Here is a 25056-nt window from a genome sequence, read left to right on the forward strand (position 1 = left end):
ATTAGCAAATTTTTATCCCCACTTCTTTGATTGAAGTCCGCCGCCGAGTGAGAGATCCGAGAAGGAGTAAGAGGTCCGCGAAACCGAAGAAGTCATAAATTTTCACGGTTGACTGAACAGTATAGCGGAAAGAGGACAGAACATATGTATTGTTTTCTCACTCTGATGCATAGCGATTCTGTCGTATTATGAAAAGTATATTCTCCGAAATTATATTATATCAATGTTTTTTTTTTTTTTTTAATCTAATGGTTGACAATGATCAATAATTTCAGGTATATTTTTACCTATAATTTCAATTAATTTATATAACACAAATAAAAAAAAATTGGAGGAAAAATTATTTAAGTTTAATAAATGTATTGTTTTCTCACTCTAACACATAGCGATTTTGGAGTATTACGAAAAATATATTTTCTGAAATTATAGTGCTGGTTTGTTTTTTTTTTTAATTTTAATGCCTAGTTAATAATTTTAATAAATCTATTTAACAATCAAATGAAACATTATTTAAGTGTAATGTAGTATATAGAATATACAATATAATAATACTATATGAATTATACATATACAATACACAATAATAACACAACACATACATATGTAGCTGTATACTGATATTCACATAAATGTAAAAAAATAAGGTGAAGTGTGACAAGTTAGGAATTAGAGCGTGATCCATTCATTTGATTCTACATTGATTCGTAACAAGCAACTCGCTCGGGATCGGCCAGTTGCTAATTTCGAGGCTCGAAACTGTTGCCTGTTTCGAGGCAATATGTATTATGTACATGTTCCATTCACGAATTTTTACTAGTATTGAAAAGGAAAAGCATGTTATGTTCTGTCCTCGTCGAAAGAATAACATCGCTGCTCAACCGATTACTTTATAGTTTACCGCTACCGTCGGCGCGCTCGGGAACAAAGGCAAGCCGAATAGCATACCACTCTCGAAATAAGCAACTGGCCGGTCCCAAGCGTGTTGCTTGTTTCGAGGTAATACTGTATATGTCAGGGGTCGGCAACCTGCGGCTCGCGAGCCACATGCGGCTCTTTGGATGTGAAGCTGCGGCTCTTTAGTTCCATACGCAAATATTATTTATTTTATCAAAAAAAAAAACATTTAAAAATCGTTCTGAATCGATCAACGAGGAGTAGGCACCGATTCTATCTCTCAACCACTTGTACTCGCTTTTCACCGTATCTCTCCCCCGTGACACGCGTCGTCGCTGTCGTCAACTGTTAGTGTTGTAAGTAAATGTTTAATTGTTTTAATTTTTTACTTAACACTTTATATACCGCTAACATATTAATCGGCTTTTTGATTTCCAACGCTTATCGACCGCTAGCCTATTTATCGGCTTTTTCATTGCTACCGCTTATCGACCGGTAGCCTATTAATAGGCTTTTCGATTGCCAACACTTGTCGAAAAATTGAATTACTGTTACCTTGAATCTATTTTATGAATGTTAGTTTATACGGCCCTTTATTATATAAAATAAATACAAAATAAAGTATAAATATTAATAAAATTACATTCCTTTGAAACAAAAGGAATAAGCACAACACAATGAATAGCGAAAATTTAGTCGGTACTGGGAGTAAGTGCGCGCGCGACTCAGCCGGTACTTAGTGACTGGCAGCCTCAAAAACGACCGGTCAATAAAGTGTTAAATAATAAGTAATTATCTAATAATGCCATATATATATTATCTAATTTGTTGTGAAAAACACTACTTATATGTATATGAATAAATAGATATTTTTTCTTATGAATAAATAGATTAGTTTCTTTTTATCAAAAAACTTTATTTATACGACTACTATGTATTGTTGGCAAGAAAAAATTTTGTGGCTCTTTAAAAACTTCGAAATTTTGTAAATTGTAATTTTTGACTCTTCCGACTCAAAAGGTTGCCGATCCCTGGTATATGTTATACAGGGTGTTCGATAACTGGTGGTACAAGCGAAAAGGGGGTGATTCTACATGAAAAAATAAGTTGAAAATATAGAATAAAAATTTTTCATGTGAGGCTTTGTTTTCGAGAAAATCGACTTTGAATTTTCGCTGGGTACGCGTACACTTGATCATATCTCGTTATAACGGATCTCACTGTAGATTATTGTCTCGATTGAAGTTTATGTTGATAAACACTTCCAGTATCACGGAAATGTTTATTGTAAAAGATTATTGTAGCCTTTCATACATTAAAACAACAGAATACGTTAGAAAGCGTTCATAGAAATTTAATTAGAAGAGCAGAATTATGTATTCGGCAGAATGGGCAACATTTTCAGCAATTTCTGTAATAATAAATTTCACGATTACTTCAACATCCTATTTCATTACGTGTTTCTAATTTTCCGTTACGATAAAAACAAACTTAAACTGCGACAATATCCAGCGAAACAATGATCTACAGTGAGATCCATTATAACGAGACATGATCAAGTGCACGCGTACCCAGCGAAAATTCAAAGTCGATTTTCTCGAAAACAAAGCCTCACATGAAAAATTTTTATTCTATATTTTCGACTTATTTTTTCATGTAGAATCACCCTGTTAAGCCGCAGCAAGGAAACGAAATCAAACACTACCAAAAATTACTACTTTCAAGGTTTATTGCAAAGGTCCAAGATCACGTACAGAGCACTGTGGTAAAGATGGACAGACTCAGGATAACTGAACTGTTTTGGGGAAATGTTCGGGGTTTTTATGCCCTTCGAAATACAAACTATGACGCTTAGATTGATAGGGCGGTTGTGACGCATGGAGGATGACGACGGTGTTGGTTTCGGTTATCGGTGCCCTTTGAAAGTATACGATGACTATGGAGGATGAGACATCGATGGTAATGTGTCATATCATAACACTCCTCCTCTTATTTTGAATTTTCGTTAGAAAATTCATAAAGGTGGTACTTGGAATCTGACCGTTGGTTTTTTATGTCGGCGGTTCGTTGATATTGGAATTCTTGCTGTTTCTTCTTCTCCATTCCTTTCTTCTTCTAAGGTATGGTTATTGGCCGATGCTGAATAGGTGACTGTCTGTGGTGCTGTTGTGTATCTATGTGTACCTCCCATCGTAGTGTTGTAACAATTATTATATGTACATGGTCTCAATCCGCAAAGTTTCCAAATTTTGAATTTAAAGGAAGCATATATAGTAAGAACAAGTGTTAACGCTACTAATAAACCTTTTACTGTCATCCATGTGCTTTCATTTCTTGAAATACTTCTAGTTTGAAGACTCATACCAGAAGCTTCACTTACTATTTCATCTAACGATCTAGAAATTTCATAAATTTCCTGAGGTTTCACTAATTCCTTTGTTAATTCTGGAACTCTTGCGTATGCTTTTACAGAGTCATTTAAATATACTAGACTGACATTCATAAAACCTAATGTTAGCTGTGTTTCTTCAGTGTTTTGTACTGTATTTGATGGGAATAAAGTTAAAGTAGTTGTCTGACCGGTACAACCTGGCTGAATTTTAACTAAATTTACTCCTTGAATGTGATAAGTTTTTACTTTTGTTACGCCCTCGCATGTTATGTGTAAGCTTTCCGGAAAATAAGACATTGCAATCCATTCACTGTTTGAGTGCAATTGAATCCAAATAGGATTACTCCGTTTAATCATATGCATTGGACAAATTTCTTCTGATGCTGGTAGACCATGAAGTGCCTTTTGGATACATGGATCTGGTGTGTTCCCAGTGAATGAAGGGCTATGCCTTTCACAGATTTTTATATCAAATATGTTTAAACAGTTGGTTACATCGGTGTCTGACATATACGTAAAGTGTCGTGTATTTTTTTCAATTAGTATGTATCGTTCTATTGTATTTAATAAGTATATGTAGTCGCTAGTTAGTTGCGGTATCGGTACCATTTGATATAAAATGTAAATTTCTTCTTCTAAAATAGGAAATCTTATTTCGAAACAAAGTTTATATGATGATAACACAAATACATTGATTGATGCTGACTTGAGAAATCTATATGCATACTCATCTGTGATTGGAAATATCATTCTATTGGAACCGTACTTTTGTTCAATTGTTTTCAGTATTTGTGTTAACTGTCGCGGTTCGACTAGTAAGGGATCGATTTTTCCTTGTTCTCCGTTTACAACAATATTACGCAAATTACTGATTAATTCGTTGTGTTCTGATATAATTTCATTTAGTTGTAACAAGGATTCCAAGACTATCTCGCGTTTGTTTAGTCTATATAAATTATCATTAGTTGTATTCGTTAATTGTTCTACATAGTTATTAATCTTACTATCAAACGCATTCATATTCTTTAGCATACTTCTAACAATAGTAGTTTCATTAGCAATTAGTGTATTAATTCGTTTATTATTCGCATATAATTTGTCGATTTCGTTATTATAATACTCTGCGTCTTTACTGCTAAGTGTACCGAATAAAATGTTTGCTACCTCACCGATGGGGTTTAACCATCCGCGCTTAATCCTATTATGTTCATTATAATTAGTTTTTCTATATCCTAAGCTACTTAATAATATATGTTTATATCCAACCCCCCTTTGAAACCTTTCTTTCATATGTTCCAGGGTGAAGTGTGTCACTTTGTTACCTGACTCTAGAAATGAGTGTCTCAAGGCTTCTTTTATTTGGAGTTCTATTGTTTTAACATCCCTGAGGTCGATGTACAGGATTGTCTTCCATTGCTTGTGGTATAATCTCGTGGTGCCCATAGGATCAAAGTGGATGTTGGGTAAATTCGTTAACTGGGTGACAGTTAGTCGGTCTTCGTCCGTTAGGCCTGGTTGCCAGAGGAGGGCGATGGCGAATCTAGAATAGAAGACATGTTGGCGTATTTTAATCTATTTAAGTGTACCAGTTTGTCCTTTCCATTTACTATAACGATTGCATTAACGTCTCCTTGTAATTCTTTAATTTGGTAGGGCCCTAGATATGGTTTTACTAATGCTCCCAGACGATCTCTTCCTTGATTCTTAATCCAAACCCAATCTCCTGGTTCCAATAGTAGGGGTTTTATATTCTTGTCGTACTGTTTTTTTACCTTCTCCTTACCATGGATTATTGCATCCGAAGCTCTGAGATGCATTCGTTGAAGATTTGCTCTCATACTTTCTACCAAGTCGCAATATGTGACTTCTGGTTCTTCCTCAAGTTGGTTCATTGGTGGTGGGTTTCTTCCAAAGGCTAGTGAGAATGGTGTTACTCCTGTGGCTGAATGAATCGTTGTGTTATATGTGAATATAGCGGCTTGTAGAAAATTACTCCAATTAGAATTATCATTTTCTTCTCTTGATAACTGACTTTTCAAATAATCCTTTATCACAGCATGAGCCCTTTCGAGAGATCCATTTGATTCAGGCCTAAACGCGGTTGTGTGTTTTAATTCAAATCCAAGCGCATCTGCTAACTGTTCCATTAATTTACTTGTAAAATTTGCTCCTAAATCTGTGAGTATCAATTTAGGTGTTCCATATCTTAAAATCCAAGTATTTAAAAGAGCTTGAGTTATTGTTTCTGTTTTTTGATTCGGTATTGCAACAGCTTCTATATATTTTGATAATTGATCTTGTATAGTAAGGATATACTTCATATCTATTGAATCTCTTTCTAAAGGCCCAACTATGTCCATGGCTATTTTGTCGTTAAAAGTTCTAGGCGTATCGGTAATTTGAATTGGCATTTTTGTGGGATTTCTGACAATTTTGTTTTCTTGGCAAATGAGACATTCATTTATATATTTACTCACGTCTCGATGAAGTCCGGTCCATGTATAGGAATTCTGGATTTTGCTTATAGTTTTCCGAATGCCTGTGTGTCCTCCAAGCATTGTATCATGGGCTTGCCTAATGATTTCCAGCTTCTCGGCTTCTGTTTCTGGCTGTCTTAAATCTTTGGTTAGTAATGTCACATGAACAGAAGGGTCGTATAAATATTCTAGTAAAAGATTCTGCAATGTTTTTTTATCAACAAGGGCTAATTTTTGTAGGGTGCGGTAATCTAATGTTAATCTACTAATTTCTTGAGCTATTACGGTATCTCTAATTGCTTCAAAGGTTTCGCGTAGTTGTTCTTCTTTATATTCTTCGTGGAATACTTCAAAATGTTCCTGTTCTTTAAATATTACTTCCCGTCGGCCTATATGGAATCCGATAAATATACTATTGGGATCTATTTCTTCACTGTAAACAATTCCTTTCCTTAGTGGTTTCTTCGGGGTTTTTGTGATTAATACAGTCTCGTTGTGGTGGTCTATAGGATTTCTGCTAAGTGCATCGGTATTGGTGTTAAGACATCCTTTCTTGTAAATAATTTCATATTCATACTCCATTAGGAAGACTCTCCATCTTTCTTGCATTGCGCCAGGTGTTTTCGATTTGTCCATGTAGGGTATCGGTTGATGGTCCGTTAAAATTTTAAACTTCCGTCCGTACAAGTATGGCCTGAAATGCTTCACGCTCCATACTATAGCCAGGGTTTCTTTATCTTTCGTTGAATACTTTAATTCTGCTGGATTAAATGTTCTGCTCGCAAAACTAATTGGTCGTTCTTTTCCTTCTTCATTTTTCTGTGCTAACACTGCACCAATTCCTTCTCCTGATGCGTCTACTGCAAGAATAAATTCCTTATTAAAATCAGGATATGCGAGTACCTTGTCTCCGAGTAGTTCATTCTTAAGGGCGTCGAATGCTTTTTGCTGCTGTTCTTTCCATTCAAATTTCACATCCTTCCTCAGAAGCATGTTGATTGGTTTTGCTATTTCTGAAAACCTTTCGATGAACCGTTTATAGTAATTAGCTAAACCTAGAAACTCTTGAACTTTCTTAGATGTTGTTGGTACGGGAAATTCGCGCACTGACTTTAGGTTTTCGGGATTAGGTTTCACGCCCGCGGGAGTGATTACATGTCCCAGATATTTCAATTCCGTGCTTAAAAATTCACACTTGTCAGGTTGGAGCCGCAGTCCTACCTTCCTTAGACGTTCTAATAGTAGCTTCAACTTATCCCGGTGTTCCTCCGGTGTCTTGCCCCAAATGATGATATCGTCCAGGTAAATTAAACAGATTTTTCCTATTAGACCTCGCAAGGCTTGATTCATCATTCGTTGAAAGGTAGCCGGAGCGTTTCTAAGTCCAAACGGCATTCTATTGTACTCATAATGTCCGGACGGCGTTGAGAATGCAGTTTTCTTCCTGTCATTAGGGTCCATTTCAATTTGGTGAAACCCTGAGGCCAAATCAAAAGCTGAAAAATACTTAGCATTGCCTAGTTGATCAAGAATTTCTGTGATGTTCGGTAGCGGATATGCATCATGAATAGTTTTGTTATTGAGCCCTCTGAAATCAATGACAATTCTCCATTTTTTCTTACCACTTGCGTCGGGTTTCTTCGGAACCACCCATAGTGGGGAGTTATAGGGAGAGGTAGAATCCCTCAGGATGCCTTTATCTAACATTTCATTTACCTGTTTACTAATTTCTTCTTGATGCATAGGTGGATATCTGTATTGTTTTGTATTGATCGGTATGTCATCCGTTGTTGGTATTGAATGTTGAACAAGTTTCGTAGCCGGCAGATCATCCCCTGGGAGAGTAAACACATCCTCGAATGATTTAATTACTTCCCATAATTTCTCCTGTTCTGCTTGATCCTTGATGTGGTTAAGTCGCACATTTTCCTTAAGTTTCTTCAGTCGTTCCGGATCCGTCCGCAGACTAAAAATCCTGTGAACTGTTTTGGTTAATTCAATAGTTTTTTTCTTTACGTTAATTTCTGCATCTTCGGCTTCCAAAAATGGCATGCCTAGTATGCCATCTTCCTCGATAGGAAAGTCGTCTTTAACAACGGTTAACGCGTGCTGTCTGTCTCCTATATCCAGTCTCGCTTCATATTTTGTCTCAATTGGTTCATTAGTTACTCCATAAAACTTATTAGGCTGTCGTCTCCATGGTATTCCACTTTCTCTAACCTTAGTACCCTTGATGATATTAATAGATGCACCGGTGTCAATCAGAAATCTTCCGGTAATGTCCCTGCCATTGTTGTCCGTTCCCATTCTGACGTCAATTCTAAGTTGTTTACTTTGGTCTCGTCCGAGTTTACATACCTGATGTCTGGCGGTCTTTGGTTTCGGGGTTTCTGAAAATTTTCTTGTTCTCTGCAATTCCTAGCTATATGACCTGGTTTATTACACTTATAGCAGGTAAATGGGCCAGGTTGTTGCCTAGACCTATCTGGTCGCGGTTCACTGTAGTTTTCTGTTCTTGCTACAGGATTCGGTCTCATAAATCTATTAAATTTTGTATTTAACTCTTCTTCGCGTTGTTCCTCATACGCCATATCTTGTGCTTCTCTTAAATTTCGCGGACGCGCGTGTCTAATGAGTGATCGTAACGGTTGTGACAAATTCCGAATAAATGTTGCTAATGCAGATTCTTCCTCGACTTCGATTAAAAGTTTTAATTCTGTAGATGTATATCGACGGTTATTATTTATAACGCGAATAATATCTTGATGTAACGAATTAAATCGTTTAATATATATTCTAACGTCGTCTTTTCCTTGTTTTAAATGATTCCGTTCATTAATTAGTAATTCCTTAGTTTTAGAGATACCAAATTCTCTTGACACGGCGTCAAATAATTCTTCAGCGGTTAGTATTTGTCGATTGCTTAGAAATGAGTCTGCTACCCCCGTGGTCTTGTGAACAATGACTAACGCGATAAACATATCTTGGTTAGGGACGATACTGAGGCCTGTTTTTATTTGTTGGATCCATTTCTCAACTGGCATATTATAACCGGAAAATTCTTTTACGAAATCTAGTGCCGATTTACATAGTTTTCTTTGTCTTTCTAATACTAATCTATCTCTATCGCTAGATGATGTTAAACTACCATCGAACTCGTCTTCTGATAATTCCGGTGTTATCGGTCTCTTAACTTGACTTCCTTCCATAATTCTTTGTTGCTTCCTAATTTCTTTTAATTTCTCTAACAGAACGGTTTCACTGTCCAATAATGCTTCGATTTGTTCAGAAATATCGGATTGCTCCTTCAAAGTTTTACTTGTAGAGGGCTTGTTATCCGTCATTTTTAGTCCGTAAAAACTTCGAGATATTTCACTAATGTCAAAGTCTTCAATGGAATGCGATTGCTGACTGTTTTCTGAATCGGTCTGATATTCCTTCGAGATTCTATATGTATTGAACGACATCTACTTACAGTAGGAGTATCCACATATTCCGTAGGTCCTTTCAATTCTTCTTAATTTCCTCTGCAGTGATCCTGGCAGGATCGCCAATAAAAGTCTCCTGTTAAGCTGCAGCAAGGAAACGAAATCAAACACTACCAAAAATTACTACTTTCAAGGTTTATTGCAAAGGTCCGAGATCACGTACAGAGCACTGTGGTAAAGATGGACAGACTCAGGATAACTGAACTGTTTTGGGGAAATGTTCGGGGTTTTTATGCCCTTCGAAATACAAACTATGACGCTTAGATTGATAGGGCGGTTGTGACGCATGGAGGATGACGACGGTGTTGGTTTCGGTTATCGGTGCCCTTTGAAAGTATACGATGACTATGGAGGATGAGACATCGATGGTAATGTGTCATATCATAACAACCCCCTTTTCGCTTGTACCACCAGTTATCGAACACCCTGTATATATATAATATATATATCCACTTTGTGTTGGATCTTTTACGTTACTCCACGCGGAACTTCTTAACTCTCATTCTGATCGCACAAGACTCAACAATCGACTACCAATTTGATATATAAAAATCGCCCGAACACCCTCGCGTTTCAGAGAATAACAGTTAAGAAAAATCTATGATTCTATTTGTTAAAACTATGCGGAAAAGAATGTATAGCCGTCAGCCGATTTATGCCAAGCACATGTTTACGCTAAAACCGCTCCGGACAGGACTTGATTGTCAAAAGGGTCCTCGGCGACCCGCATTTGGAGGTACAAAACTATTCACGATAGTCTACGTGTCGAACTACTTGAACCCTGTAATAAATTCCTTACTCGCGTCAAAGTTCTAAGTTCGCGTTCGAACAACTCTGAAAGAAATCTAAAATATGCAGAATCATAGAACGTGCATAATATGTTCTTAGACTTTTTTGCAAAAATAAATCGATATAATGCGATTTTTTATTGAAGATGCTCAAGCAATACCGTTATACGTATTATTGTGGTAATATCGCCACAACTGTTGTCACACGTGTAACGTCCCTGCGACTAGACTCAGGTATTTTACAGCACTTATGAAGCAAAAGAACGGCTTTTGCCTATTAAGCGACTCGTTTTTATTATAACTAATTCTAAAAGAATGTGGGATCGTGATGGTGTGTGGTTAAAGAGTGAAATCTACAGGTTAATACCTTTCATTAATTAGGTTTATTCAAGTAATGATGTGAAAGAGAGTTATAATTAACAATTTCTTTAGCGAATATAAAAATGTATGTATGACTGAATTCTATAAGCAAATTGGAGTATAATAGACTTGTTGTCGCAAATCGCAGAACGGTAGCTAACCACTTCAATTACGCGGTTTTATAATGATATACCCAACGCAAAAATATAACGCAATTTTCTAATGGATCTAGATCCTAACAAAACTGACAGAACAATATTTGGTTAATTACAAAACTCTAAAATTTGTATTGGACGTAGAACAGTTACTTCTTGTTTGACTCTAAACTAATTAGTTTCATGGCCCTTTTTGTGGGAGCGTAAATCGGCACCCAAAACCTGATCGCTTAATTGGGGAGCCTGCGTTAGCTGGCTACTAGAACTACCCAACGATGCAAGAATCAAGTGACCGACGTGTGACCAACAGGGTTGTAAATAAAAATGACTCGACTTTAATTATTTATTGAAGTTACCGAAACGTCACGCAAAAGACACGGGCTTCAGAGACCAAGCCGCTCAATAATGGGGAGGCTGCGTTAGCTGGCTACTAAACTATCCAGTGCGAACTCTGAGAATCTGACGGCGAGTTAATAACTCAGAAAAAAATAAGAAATATATGTGAGTGACTGGAGAGCTCTCATTGATGTCTTAGTTCTTTCTGGGGCTGAGCATAGCACTCTCTTTACGTAGTTTCAGATACAAGACCGTTTGAACGGGGAGCCTGCGTTAGCTGGCTACTAGAACTACCCAACGATCGAGTATCCAAATGGCTGATACCCGCTGTCCAGTCAAAACTAAGAATCTTGTAGGCTCTTACCAGTTAAAACTGCTCCAGTTCGTCGCTTCTCAAGAGGTCTGGCACGTAGTACTTCAAAGATTTTTCTACTCTCGCAGCCTCTGCTGCACGCCCTTGAAGGATAAGGTTTTGGCCATTCATTTAACCTTACATTAAAGAATAACTAAACATGTAAAAACTTCACATAGTAACGGCAGTGATACTCATCAGTGACCGTCATCTTTTTTGTACGAACGTTTTTCGGATTTCGTGCTAATAATTTTCTGAAACGTTTGACACATGTACTCAAAACATAACACGACTTGTTATCTTTCTTATGTACCTTTTTCAACTGTAATATTTACTGTACGTACTACTTCAAAGATTGTTCTGCGCTCGCAGCCGCTGCTGCATGCCCTTTTATACCCAGAGAGTCATGGGTTTTTCCCGCTCAAAAAGTAGTTATTCTTTTATTACGCTTTATTTAGTAGCAAATATATATTAGTTTGATTAATAAAAATACGCTTTGATTTATTATTAATTAGTTTCTCACAAGTTTTCCCGTTAAATCGCATTTTTAATGATTTTTAGATACGCAAATTATAACTGTTTCAATATGTCTACGAATAAATATGGCCACGCGAAAGAAATTAATCTAGTCGTTCCTTAAAGTACTATTTATTGAGTACTCGCCGCTAGCCACGGACAAAGTAGTTTACTCAAGAACAACGCAAGCCGCGTAAATTATCGCTTCGCAATTTTTCTTAACGCTATATCGGAATTTTGGAACTAACCGCGCTCGGGCGTCCGTGGTTATTTTATATCGTCGTCCACGGAAGGTTCTAGACCTCCGTGGACGATGTCGCAGGCCGGCGGAGCCAATCAGCGTTCGCCTCCACGGATTCCGAATTTTCAGAAACTGTCGTTTGCTGTCTTCGAAGCTAACAGCCGATCAGCTGTTTATTTGGGGTCTCTCTCTCATTCCCACGGTCTGTCTCTTGTACCGAGACCCCGAAACGTGAGAGTGAGTCAGACTCCGCAAAAACTAGCCCGTTTTTGCTCTCGGTAGCTGTCGGACTCTCTGACAAAAGCGGCCACTGTTTTTCGTCTAACGGTTGGGCTATTCTAATATCCTTAAATTAATAATTCGATTGCGAACACAATAGAAGAAATAATTAACTACAAACAATACATAAAATAATAGCTAAAAATATAACGCAATTTATAATAGGTCAATAATTAATAATATACACTGCTCAAAAGAAATATGGCATAGAAAAAATTTAGGCAAAAATTGGCCAAATTTGACTGATGATAACTCCGTGAAAAATCATCGCAAAGTTATGCTCTTTTTTTTAAATTAAAGCTTGAGATCTCTACTTTAAGACCCTGTAGTTTGATTTTAGATTTGATGCATCCCTACCACAATAACACCGTAAATGTGAGGTCATGTTTGCAATATTGAAAATTACAAAGTTTGACGAAATGCATGGACTTGCCACATTTTTTTGGGGCGATACTGTTTACAGCAGCATAAAGTACAAACCTTTATCTTTAATTTCCAGTATGTGAAAAACCGCTACCATTTTTTTCTGCAAAGATACAGAACTTTAAAGAAACCCTTGCATTTATGGCATATACCGCCGGCATTAGCATTACCCGATATGCACCTCGGAGAGGTTGCTGGACAGATTTTGCGCGCCAGGGTCGACGCGAGGGGGCCGATCGCGGAAGGAAGGGGACTGCTCGCGGGTTAAAAGAGAACACGGAGTTGCTTTTAACTACTTATTTATTACTATTAATACTGGTGTCCGGGGCCGCCGGTGGATTCGCGGGTGGAGGCGGCTGTCGCTCCGCGGTCTTCGGCTTCTACAAATACGAGGTCTGTCCCAAAAGTATCCGACCTTCTTTAATTTCTTCGCACCTGACAATTTTAGCGTCATTTGCCGGGTATGAGTATTAACTGTAAAGCTTTACGAACTCTCACGATATCGCAGTTTTCGTCGGGACGCCTTAGTTCGTGTGCAATGTGCATTTCTTTACGAAGCGTTTTTTACGTTCGTCGCATTCTGCTGTTGTGAAAAATGAGGGAAAGATCGGATCAACGAATTTGCATCAAATTTTCCTTAAAACTCGAAAAAAATTGTGCGAAAACCATCGATATGATGAAGAAGGCATTTGGGGATGAGTATATGAGGAACACACAAATCAAAGAGTGGTATAAGCGGTTCAAAGATGGCCGCACATCTGTTGATAATAACCTACGCTCTGGGCGGCCTTCCACGACAACAAGACCTAATAATATCGAACGTGTGCGACTTGCGATCAACAAAAATCGTCGATTGACTGTGCGAGAACTAGAATGTGATCTTGCAATACCGAAAACTAGTTTTGGCCCCAGTTTTGGTCAAGCGGTGATTGGCTTCTTCATCACGATAACGCACTAGCGCATGCATCGAATCTTGTGCAACAATATTTGACGAAGCACAAAGTCATACAGCTCCATCAGCCTCCGTACAGTTCTGATGTAGCTTCCTGCGATTTTTGGTTGTTTCGAAGATTGAAAATGCCACTCAAAAGACACCGATTCGACGATAAAGAAACGGTTGAAACTAATACGACGAAAGCTCTAAAGGCTATTCCGAAAAACGAGTTCCAGGACTGTTTCCATTGGCGGGCCGTGGCGACGAATATGGCACGACCCCATAGCCCGTCATGCCGCAGAGGATGGGCATCACCGAGGGGTTGTAGTGGGTAGAAATACCACACTACCCCCGCTTGTAGAAGATTTCCCCCCGTAAAAAAAAAAAAAAAAAAAATATCCGGCGACGCTCGCGGTACGGTCGGTCGATCCGGGGAACGCCTCGCGGAGTTATAGGTCGGTCGGGGGAACATCTTGCGGTGTTCGTGGTTCGGACAGAGGGAACATCTTGCGGAGTTCGCGGTACGGTCGGTCGAACGTGTTCGCAGGTTTCGCGGTACCTATGTCTACGGTTCGGCGCGATTGAGAGAAGGAGGAGGGGAGGAGAATAAAGTACACGGGGTAAGTGGCCACTTCTGGCCTTGCCTTTCTCTTATTAAGCCCGAGAGAGTTCCTGAAGTTGGCTCTTCCCTCCACGTTCTGGCAGGCGTCATGCTGTGGGCTACCCTCCAACGTAACGACTACCCACGGCTTACCTTCCCCGAGGGCTATCCACGAAATCGGATAAGTCGGTTGACCGTTGACGCGGTCAGCTTCGACGCGTGGGCTACCCTCCACGCCGATGCTGGCCTCCAGTCCACCCAGCCCGAGACTATCATCGGACTAGGAAGACCTTACTGCCTTGAAGAGGAACCCCGATGAGATCCTTTCGGGGCCGAAGCCCCGGGCCAACTCAATCGATCACGCGATCGATCGCTAACTAAATAGTATCGGGTCGCGGTGGGTGGTCTCGGTGGGGGGTCCCCACCTCGCGATGCGCGGGTGACGGTGCGCGGTCGACGGAGCGCGGCTGACGGAACGCGGCTGACGGCTCGTAACGTAATCGTCACAACTTCTCAGGACGTATATTTACGTATTTCGTAGTGAAAGGGTTAACAGCGTAGAATGGAGGCCGACCTCGGAAAGCATATTAACAATCGTAGCAAGATTAAGGTCGCCTTGGCTCGATTAAACAGATATTTTCACGAATCGGGGCAAATAGTATCATTAAAAGCCTTCGAAAAACGGTTAGAAGCAAACGTAGAGTTATATGATAGCTATAATGTAATTCAAAGTCAAATCGAGTGTGCAACTTAGGGAACAGATTCATGTCAGAAGCAACTTACGCAGTAAATAGAGACGCGTTTGAGGAAACGTATTTTAATATAATAGCTGAAATCGAGTCATTTATAGAAAACTCGCGATCGCAAAGTACAGCAGGAAATCAGATTTTAAGACAAGCCGCGTTTCTCACGTTCTCGCAAGCATCTCTCACTGTGAAATTGCCGACAATACATTTGCCAACGTTTGACGTCAACCTCAATGATTGGATTAGATTTAGGAATATATTTAATAGGTTAGTGCATGAAACCGAATTATCAGATGTGCAAAAGTTCCATTACTTAAACTCTTCGTTAAAAGGTTCAACCGCGCGAGTTATTCAATCATTAGGAGTTTCCGACTCGAATTATCACGTAGTATTGAATGCCTTAAAGTCGTAGTATGAAAATTCAGCCACCCTCCGAAAACATCATGTCACAAAACTCTTAAATATTCCATCAATCACCCTCCGAAAACATCATGTCACAAAACTCTTAAATATTCCATCAATCCGGAGACAGTCGTCAACCGCAGTTCGAGAGTTAGTTTATGATGTGCGAAATCATCTAGCAGCACTAAAATCGTTAAATGATTCATGAGATAATTTAGTTGTTCTAATTCTGTCGAGAAAATTAGACGGTACCTCATTAAGGGAATGGGAAAAGGGTCTAATAACATAAAATAGAATTACATACAGAAACTTCGCTATATTTCTAGAACAGCGGTCATCATACTTAGAAAGTATATCGTCACAGAATCAGGTGGCTGTAGCAAAAGTTGAACTTTCAGTAGGACCCGCAGGTAGTCGCAAGCCGTTTCGTGTAACGACCTAACTCACAAGTTCACTGGATACCTGTCCCGCATGTAGTACCGCACATCTCTTATTCAAGTGCGACAAATTTTAAGGCTTGTCCATTAATGAAAAAAACGCAAATAGTCTGAATCTCTCAGAGCTGTTTTAATTGCTTGCAACGGGACACCGCGTAAAAACTTGTATACGCAAACATTGCAATCTATGTGGCAAAAAACATTACAATCTGCTGCACCGCGTATTAGCTCCGCGTTTTATCACAGCTGTCTTCGCAGAAGCAGGACCGTCTCGACCTGATACAACATTATCATACGTCGCGCACTCACACACCAATAAATTAGTACAAAGCGTATTGTCCACGGCCATCGTGCATATTGAGAATAGGCAGGGCTAAATGATCTAGTGTCGTGTTTTATTAGATTCTAGATCGCAATTAAATTTTTTGATATACAGACTGTGTAAGAAGTAAGATATTAAATACGAACTCACAGATATACAAGTATCAGGATTAGCTGGAAAGGCAAGTACCATTAAAGATAGGGTCAATGTGAAGATAGCATCTAGAATAAACAATTCTAGCGCCAATATTTCGTGCCTCGCGAAGAAGAAGTCGAAGAACGAGTTAGAGTAGAAATAGATGACTGTGAAGCGATTTTTAGAGCCACAATGCGTCAGAATGAGAACAGCAGCCTGTGGGCTGTCCACGCCTAAGTTTGACAGCGCGATATTTCATGAACGATTGATGACACGAGAAAGTGTGTATATGGAAATTGCAGTATAAAAGGGGCTCTATGTTTTGGCGTAAACAAATTTTTTTTAATGTTATTAATGCAAACGATACAATGGTGAAGTTTCGTTTCTTAGATGGAACTATATATTTTTTTCGATCAGGCGATAGTGCTTTTCAAAACAAATTCATTAAGAATTAATGTATTTATCCGATTTTTATCAGTTTTCGTGATGTAACGCTTAGAAATTTACTGATTTTCAGCAGAGACGTCTCGATTTGAGTAGTAAGTCATAAAAATGGTTTTATTATTACGGTAAGTGCCGCACGTTTGACTCTGCCTGCCGAAACCGATAGCCGGGGGTCTACAATCCCAACGGCAAGTCCGAAAAGTATGAATCGTGGAAAGAAGTATTCATCGCCCTCGATGCGTAAAATTTAGACCGTAATGGACAACTCGTTTCGCGTTTCGTACTCTTATTTTTGCCTGCTTAACAAACGTATGAAGTTTCATCAAAATCGGAAGAGGACATTTCCGTACCTTTCTTGTGAGTTTTCATCTCGATTGATTGATGATATACTTTTCAACAATTTATTTTCTGTTTCATATTACTTTTGTAAATATATTTTTTTACCATGTGCTATTAACACGTTCGTCGCCCAGCGCGATTCGGTTAAGTTTCTCGCGGGGTCCGAATCCGACTGTCGGAGCGCCAAATCAGCTGAACATTGTTAGTGTCCCACGTCCTTATATCCTACTCGACTTATCTACTACTACCCTACACTACTACTAATAACACTCTAGTCAACGCACGCATCGCAGCTATAGATGCCTCGGTGACCATGACAACGGATCTTACTACAGTTATGTATCTCAGATTTAGTCGAGAAGCATACATTTTTTGAGACGCACGTATGACTTTTCTGCAAGTCTCCTTCATATAGTCAAGAAGCGTACTTTTTTGGGACACACGTCGGTGACCTTTTTATTTTCAGAATGTAAAAAAAAATATAAACAAAACTACGACCTATTGTTCCAATTGTCCAAAATCACCTCAAATGTGTTTAAAATGTTTAAATGAACACCATGCGACATAGTATAATGTAATATGTTATCCTAAATATAAATTAGTAAAAAGTATAGTATAATATGTATATTTTTGTGTTATATATTTTATATTTATATTTTAGTGCTTATTCCATTAAATTCCTTTTAAAAATCCAACTGAAAGTCCTATTAACTTGAATAAGAAGAGCGTCACCCAAATATGGGTGACGGGGCCCCCACGGAAGCATATCCGTCACCCAAATCTGGGTGACGCGGCGATGAGCGTGTTAATGTAAGAAACTAATAATAGCGTGTGTGGTTCCACGGCATAATTATTCAAATGGCGAGCGACTATAATCGACAATTGGTACATTGAGGTAAAATTTTCGAGTAAACCAACGACATCGATTATATTCTAACAAGAATTTTTTGAAATATTCGGGTGAGTATTTTCCCTTTTTATCTGAAATATTTTTTGGTGTTTTATAAATAGAAACTCAAGTAAGTTCTAACTCGAGGAGATTACGGACTTGCTCTGTATCAGAAAAAATTCATATTATGACATGAGGTTGTAAAGCAAATCAAATCAATTCGTAGCATAAATTATTAAATAAATTTGATTTTCTAATCGATAAAAAGTCAGCAATTAAATAAAACAAAACAAAAAAATTGTTGGGCACTTTTTTCCGATTGTTTTATAAACATAAATTCACTTCAAAATAATTTTTAATCTTATTTGTTTAATTTCAATGTTTTCTGTAGATACAGACAGATAATATATTATACGTGTTGAAGAGAACAATGCTAGTTTATAATAAGCTAACTGTTCGAGACGAAATGTATACCGATTTTGAAAATAAACCGACGAGCGGTACAGGTGGGCTGTCGTCGCCTCCTTCCCCGTGCTCCTCAGGCATCACGGGTTGACCGAGTAGCTCGTCGCCTGGGGGGTGCGGGGAAGCGAGGTCTTATTGTCCTTTGACAATAGACGGCAGTTCAATCACAGTATAAGAAAGCACAGTAGGTTCACTCTGCCCAAAAGTGGCCTAACATTTGTCACTCGCGCATGACCGAATCGCACAATCAGCAACATGGCGGTTGTGAATAGCTGGTAATAGCACATATGCTCGTTATTTTTGTCACCTACTTTTTAAAATAAATAAATAAATATATATATAAAGTGTGAAGCAAAATGGTGTTGTATAAAAGGCTATCAAAGTATACATCAATCAACTGAAATTAATAAAGAAAAAGAAGAATTCAGCATCTAAATCACATTATGACTGATGGATCAAGGATGGATACACATTTGTCAATATTATGATTATCAGATTATATTTTTCTAACGTCGTTTATAACGATGTAGGAAGCACATATTTATTAATTATTGTATATAATAATTGTATTCTTATACAATGATTTTGATGAAATTGTATTTTAATTAAAAATAAATTAATACATATGTACAACAAAATAAACATAAAGGTGCTAATTATTTGTAAGTATACACAATAATTTATGTACCATATAATTACAATAGCTCTAACTTTCTTCCCATCAAGTGAGTTATTACTCTAAAGTCTTATTTTCTTTTAAAATATTTAGTAAAATTCTTTCTTTCTGTTTGTGTCTTTCAAATTAGAGCCCGTGCACAACCAGCAACATGGCGATCTTTTGGTCATGAGATCAAAAGTGCAGACACGGAGTGAACCTACTGTGCTTTCTTATACTGTGGTTCAACCGTGTCTCGCGACTCACGATTATCGCAGATTAAGAGCGATTAATTTCTTTCTGCGAATTCCCATCGGCTCAGCCTTTCCGGCCTAATTCTCCCCTTCCGTGTATGTGTTTTTTGTTACACATAGATCTTTACGTGGTCAGGGTTATTTTAATCCCGGGAAGCGCTTTTCGAAAATACTCGAATTACCGGTCAACGGATTCAACCCGCGAAACCACGGGAAATCCAAGACACTAACCTTTTTAACTTTCGTGTGTTAAAAGAGTGCTTCTAACAATAATTTTCTGCACCATTATAAAACAGAAACGAATTTAACGTATTTGTACTCATTGATCAACTGAAATTGTTAAATTGCACATTGCCGGTAGAGTAAAATCCTTTATCTTGATTTTCTATTTATAATCTCAACGAGAAGTAAATTCAGTGTGACAGTATATTTAATTAATTTATTCAATCACTTGTAATGATTTTCTCCCATATTTACCTACTTTTTTAGGTGGAGAAATGCCGTTTAAAATTTCAAGTGTTGGAGGCAGTGGCTGAAAGACTTTTCAGTCATTCAATGGGAAAGTTTTGCTGCAAATTGATACCATTTACGTGGAATACTCTAGCTTAAAAACGAATGTGTGCTGTTATGACTTGTGGGAAGGATATGATCTTTCACTAACCCAGGTATATCTAAGGGAACTAATATTTAATTTAATCTAAATACATGTATAAATATTTATTGTTATTATTCTTTACAAGTATCATTATAAGTACTAACTTTTGTAAATCTTTGTACTTGTTTGACATGTGTGCAATTTATTCTCTTGTAGAATCCGACTGACAGTCTATTATTAACGTATTACGAGGAAAGATTTTTTATGCTTATGTCAAATGTGAATATTACGCTTGACTTTTAAATAAATGATTTCGTAAATCGAAGAATTATATAGTTTATAAATTAACTGTACTTGAAACACCATTACACATATACACTTCGAACTGGTCATATTTTACAGTTACTTATGTTTTTGTAATATGACTGAATTTTAGTAACTATTTTTTGTAATTTAGTTACTTGTATAGCATTCAGTCTTCAGATTTGCAAAATCATGATAAAAATTTGATATAATTATACATTGCAAATACTTTTCAGTTTAAAACTTTACTATGTCCATTTATGTTTTGTTCCAGTTTATAATGATAGTGTTACTGTATGCCGGACAGGGAACTTGGATTCGCTTGCAGATACATACGCGGACGACAGCGATCTGAAGATCACAGTATTATCGAAGAAACGATGCACAGAATTTGATTTTTGAAGATATGATGTTACGGGTGGCGTTTGCTTAACGACTTACACAATCTGTGAAAAAAACGACGAAAGCGAGACTCATGCTTAGCAAACTCTACACTTGATAATTAAATGTTGTGGAGGATGTGCTTTTTTCATTCTAAACAGTGAAAATTTGCGACAATATTGATGAAGTCATTCAAAAATGTACATTATTATATATACTTATCGGTATATGACACGATCCTTTTCACTGATTCTTAACAAAGCGACTTACACATTTGCAATGTATTCAACATTAGCCGATAGATTGATATTATTTCTGGCCTACATTCTTATGTAAGCCGTATGAAACCGTTCCACCTCGTTCAATTCAATGTTTTCGAAACTTACGGTCCAACATTGTTACTCGTGCATAATGAGAACGTTTTCCAACAAGATTGGTAAATCTCGCAAAAATGTAACATATTTTTGTCCTGTCATGGTCTCAATAATGAAATATAGTCCGATTACATTTTCGTTTAAACTCCCACATCATACATTTACGCTCCATTGTATCTGGACGAATAATGACCATTCCGAAGATTAATTGATCCGTGAATACTGAATGTTGTTTTATCCGTAGACAAGGCATTCGAAAAAAATGAACAATTCTGTTACAATCTCCACTAACAAAGATTAATTCTATTCTGAAAATCACTTTTGTGTAATTCTTGATGTAGAATTATGTAAAACGGATGTAATTTACGTTGAGTCAGAACTCGTATTACGCTACATTGATTTATATCTGCATGTTAGGTGGAGAGAGAGAAATTTCTCTTGCACTAACATGTGGATTGACAACCACACCTGCTAAAATATTAATTTTATTGTCTTCATTAGTCACGGGATTCTTTCATTTACGCTTTTGTAACATCCCTGAAGAATTTTCAAACTTTTATCCCAGCCATGTCATTTCTTCAATTATCGACTGTATTTCTCTCTTACCGACCGCGACATTAGACAAATCAGGTATCATAAGAATTCAGTAAACTGTCGGTAATAAATGTATAGTTCTATATGGAAAATTCCGTAATGCTATGTGCCTACGTGCCGCGATGCTCGCCCCGAATTTCCTAGTATTCTCGCGTTATCTTATTGTTAGAGAAGGATAGGAATACATATTACAATTAGACATTAATAGTTATTAAAACTTATTAGTTAAACAAATCAATCAATACATATCAAGCGTACTAATGTTGTGTTATCCGGAACTAAAGTCAGATATTAGTTTATTGCAGTGTATATTGTAAATTATAATATTATTTAATGGAATGTTCTAGAAACACGTGTGCTTATACATTTAGATTCGACCCGTATAGTGAAGATAGGAAATGTAATTTTCATTAAAACACTACTAAATTACTATTTTTATATCAGGAATATAAACTACCGAGTAGAATACAATATTAATAATGTAATTAAACCGTTCATTTTCATAATTAATGTCTAATTACGAGTTTATACGACAATTATATATTTCGACGTTATGGGAGTTTTCCAAGAAATCGACAGGCTTGTGAGTATAAAAGGCCGAGCGAAACCCGCTTAAATCGCAGAACAGTTTTCGAAATCGAGCGAGCTAGAAGTCTTCAAATAAGTATAACCGGAACAGTTTTCGCTGTCAAGAGCCAACATGATTCTTAATACTTCATTAGTAAAACGGGTATACGCCATTTGGATACCTGATCGCTGGGTCGTTCTAGTGTTCAGCGAACAGCAGGCTCCCCATTCAAACGGTCTTGTATCTGAAACTCCGTCAGAAGAGTGCTCTACCAATGATGTTTTCGCCAAGAAAGGCCAAGACATCAAACCGAGAATTCTCAGCTACTCATATTTGATTTTTCATCGGATTGCTAACGCGCTGTCAGATTCTCGGAGTTCGCTCTGGGTAGTTTCATAGCTAGCGAATATCAGGCTCCCCATTTGAGCGGCTTGGTCTCTGAAGCCCATGTCTTTTGGGTGGCAGTTCAGCAATTACGATTTTATAATTAGAGTCAATTTTAATTTGCTACCCTGTTAGACTTACGTTGTTCACCCTATTCTGGTATCGTTGGGTCGTTCTAGTAGCCAGCGAACAGCAGGCTCCCCAATTAAGCGATCTGGTTTTGGTTGTCAGTGTTCGTTTTGACAAAAAGGGTCATGGACAATTAGTTGTCGAGTCAAATTAAGAAAGAGTAACTGTTCCGAGTAAAATTCATTAGATCCAAACAAATTTTGGAACTTTTAATTAGTAAAAGAATATTGTTCTGTCATTAGCGTAATTTCCGTAGTCGACTACACCGCGTTAGATAATAAATAAAATCTGTCTAATTTTACGAAAGCGTATTTAGGTACACTTAGAGAGTCACACTTAAGTCGGATTCCTCGCAGCGGTAGTCTATAAAGCTAATATTAATTAATTTCGTCAAAGAGCATTTATATAAATCACAACCGTACAAATCAAGATAAATCTTGTCATTGCGATAGCTTCGAACCCGAGAATCGAATATATAAAGAATATCAAATTTGGTTACCTTTATAAAAGCAAAGTTAGCTTTATCAGAGATCAGATTTATATACGATTCAATATGAAGTATTAATCAGCGAGTTTCATTTCGTTAAATTCACGATTATCTATTACATCTTGTTTAATTTGTCAAATTCTATTATTTCAAATAGAACTGTCAAATAGAATTTGACAAATTAAACAAGATGTAATAGATATATATATATGTATATATATCTTTATTTTGTTGTTATTATTGTTTGTTAGTTTCTTTTCTTATCGTTTATTGAATAAATCTAATTGTTGAAAGATATTGTGGATTGCAACCTAACCTGTGGATTTCACTCCTTAACTGCACAAAACACGAATCCCACAATCTCTATTTGCGCAAACGAGTCGTTCAGTGGGTAAAAGCCGCTCTTTACCTTCCTAGCGCTTGTAACTATCTGAACTTAGGTTCCAGGGTCGTCACACATGTTCGAAATGTATAAATTACTTGGTTTAGTTTAAAATGGAAATATTTTAAGTATTAAAAATTGTAATACACTTTCTTGTCTGTACATTATGTAATTTACTAAAACTGTTAGAATTTGTTATCATAAGTATATAAATATACCCATTGAATGCTTTCTTTATGTATGATCACACTTTTAATTAAATAACTCATATTCTTATTATTCGCACATTTACGTGGAATATGAGAATCAGTTATTCCGATAGAAACAGCTGTTTGGAAATAATAACTGAAAATAATTGTAAACAACTCGATTAGATAAATAATATAATATTCGACCGTGGTAGTACATATACCACCTATTCAATTATAAGCAGAACCTTCTTTTTAGATTTAAATTGCATCCTTCTTGAAGGTATCCCTACAATTAACTATTTTTTTACAACATCTCATCTCTGTTTCAAAGATTTTATTTAGCTCAGTTTAAGTGAATATTGTATATATGAATAATTAAACATAATTAATTATGAACAATATTTATCTCACAATATTATCGAGTAATTTCATATAAGCTGGCGGCATGGAAGCAGACCATAATCGTTAGTGATTCTGTTCCACCATATATAGCTCCAAGCATTATTATCCAAAATAAGTAAATAACAGTAACAGGAATTGGATGACTCTGCTCGTTGAAAAAAATTACCGCATCTACTGGAATCTTTACTGGATGGGATTCATTGAGGGGCACAATTATATCAAAAATAAACGGTGAAATGTGGTATAACATCAATATAACGGACGCCAAGTAAACAGCTGCTGTAAGACATATAGCACGTCGATTTTTATACTTTTTAAGTCACCAACCGTAAACCGTTTATTTACATGTGTAACGTCTCTGGGGAAACGTTTTTTTTTTCCCTACCACCAACATCACGACAATCTTCTGCCCACCTATTAGAATACCCAATTACCGACAGTAGTTGTCAAATTATCGACAGTATGTCGCGTATCGATCATCGATCTATCAAATTCAACAGTCGGTAATCAGAGTAGATACATATATATATATTTTATTTATAATTATCTTATAATTCTGATATAGAATATATTTTTCATACCAATAATTGGATGTTAAGTTAGAATGATTAAAACCAAATTATGTATTATTTTATTTTTAATTCTAATAAATGTGTAATTTAGTACGGAAATTTCCGTGACGCTATGATGTGCCTACGTGCCGCAATACACGTCCGAAATCCTTGAGATCAGCGCTAATCCTAGAAAAGGATGGAGCTACTATTTCTATTTTCGGCATTTTTGACCATTAAACTAATTAATTAATTAAATCAATTTATGTACGTAAAATCAGTCATTACTAAACTACTTATGGCCGGAACCACGATTATTTTCTTAAACCAGAAAGCTGTAAATCGAAATAGACTCGCCTCTGATAGAAAAGGATAGAAAATGTATTTTTCG

The 25056-nt window shown here is 37.0% G+C and overlaps 1 long non-coding RNA gene across 5 annotated transcripts in view; it reads left to right on the forward strand.

The window, feature by feature from the left end:
• The window catches only part of LOC105663909 (uncharacterized), a 59620-nt gene extending 37977 nt beyond the window's left edge, over nt 1–21643 (forward strand). The window contains exons 3-6 of one of the 5 annotated variants that reach the window (XR_013037421.1): nt 16796–17079; nt 17196–18021; nt 19814–19989; nt 20497–21643. This is a non-coding gene — a long non-coding RNA (uncharacterized LOC105663909). Of the gene's footprint in view, nt 1–266; nt 1251–16795; nt 18022–19813; nt 19990–20496 lie in introns of those variants that run through there. The other 4 variants (XR_013037422.1, XR_013037419.1, XR_013037420.1 and 1 more) reach the window with 4 other exon arrangements.
• Nucleotides 21644–25056: the final 3413 nt, after the last annotated feature.

The sequence above is a fragment of the Megachile rotundata genome, chromosome 3 (genome assembly GCF_050947335.1).
Source record: "Megachile rotundata isolate GNS110a chromosome 3, iyMegRotu1, whole genome shotgun sequence".
Classification (NCBI taxonomy): domain Eukaryota; kingdom Metazoa; phylum Arthropoda; class Insecta; order Hymenoptera; family Megachilidae; genus Megachile; species Megachile rotundata.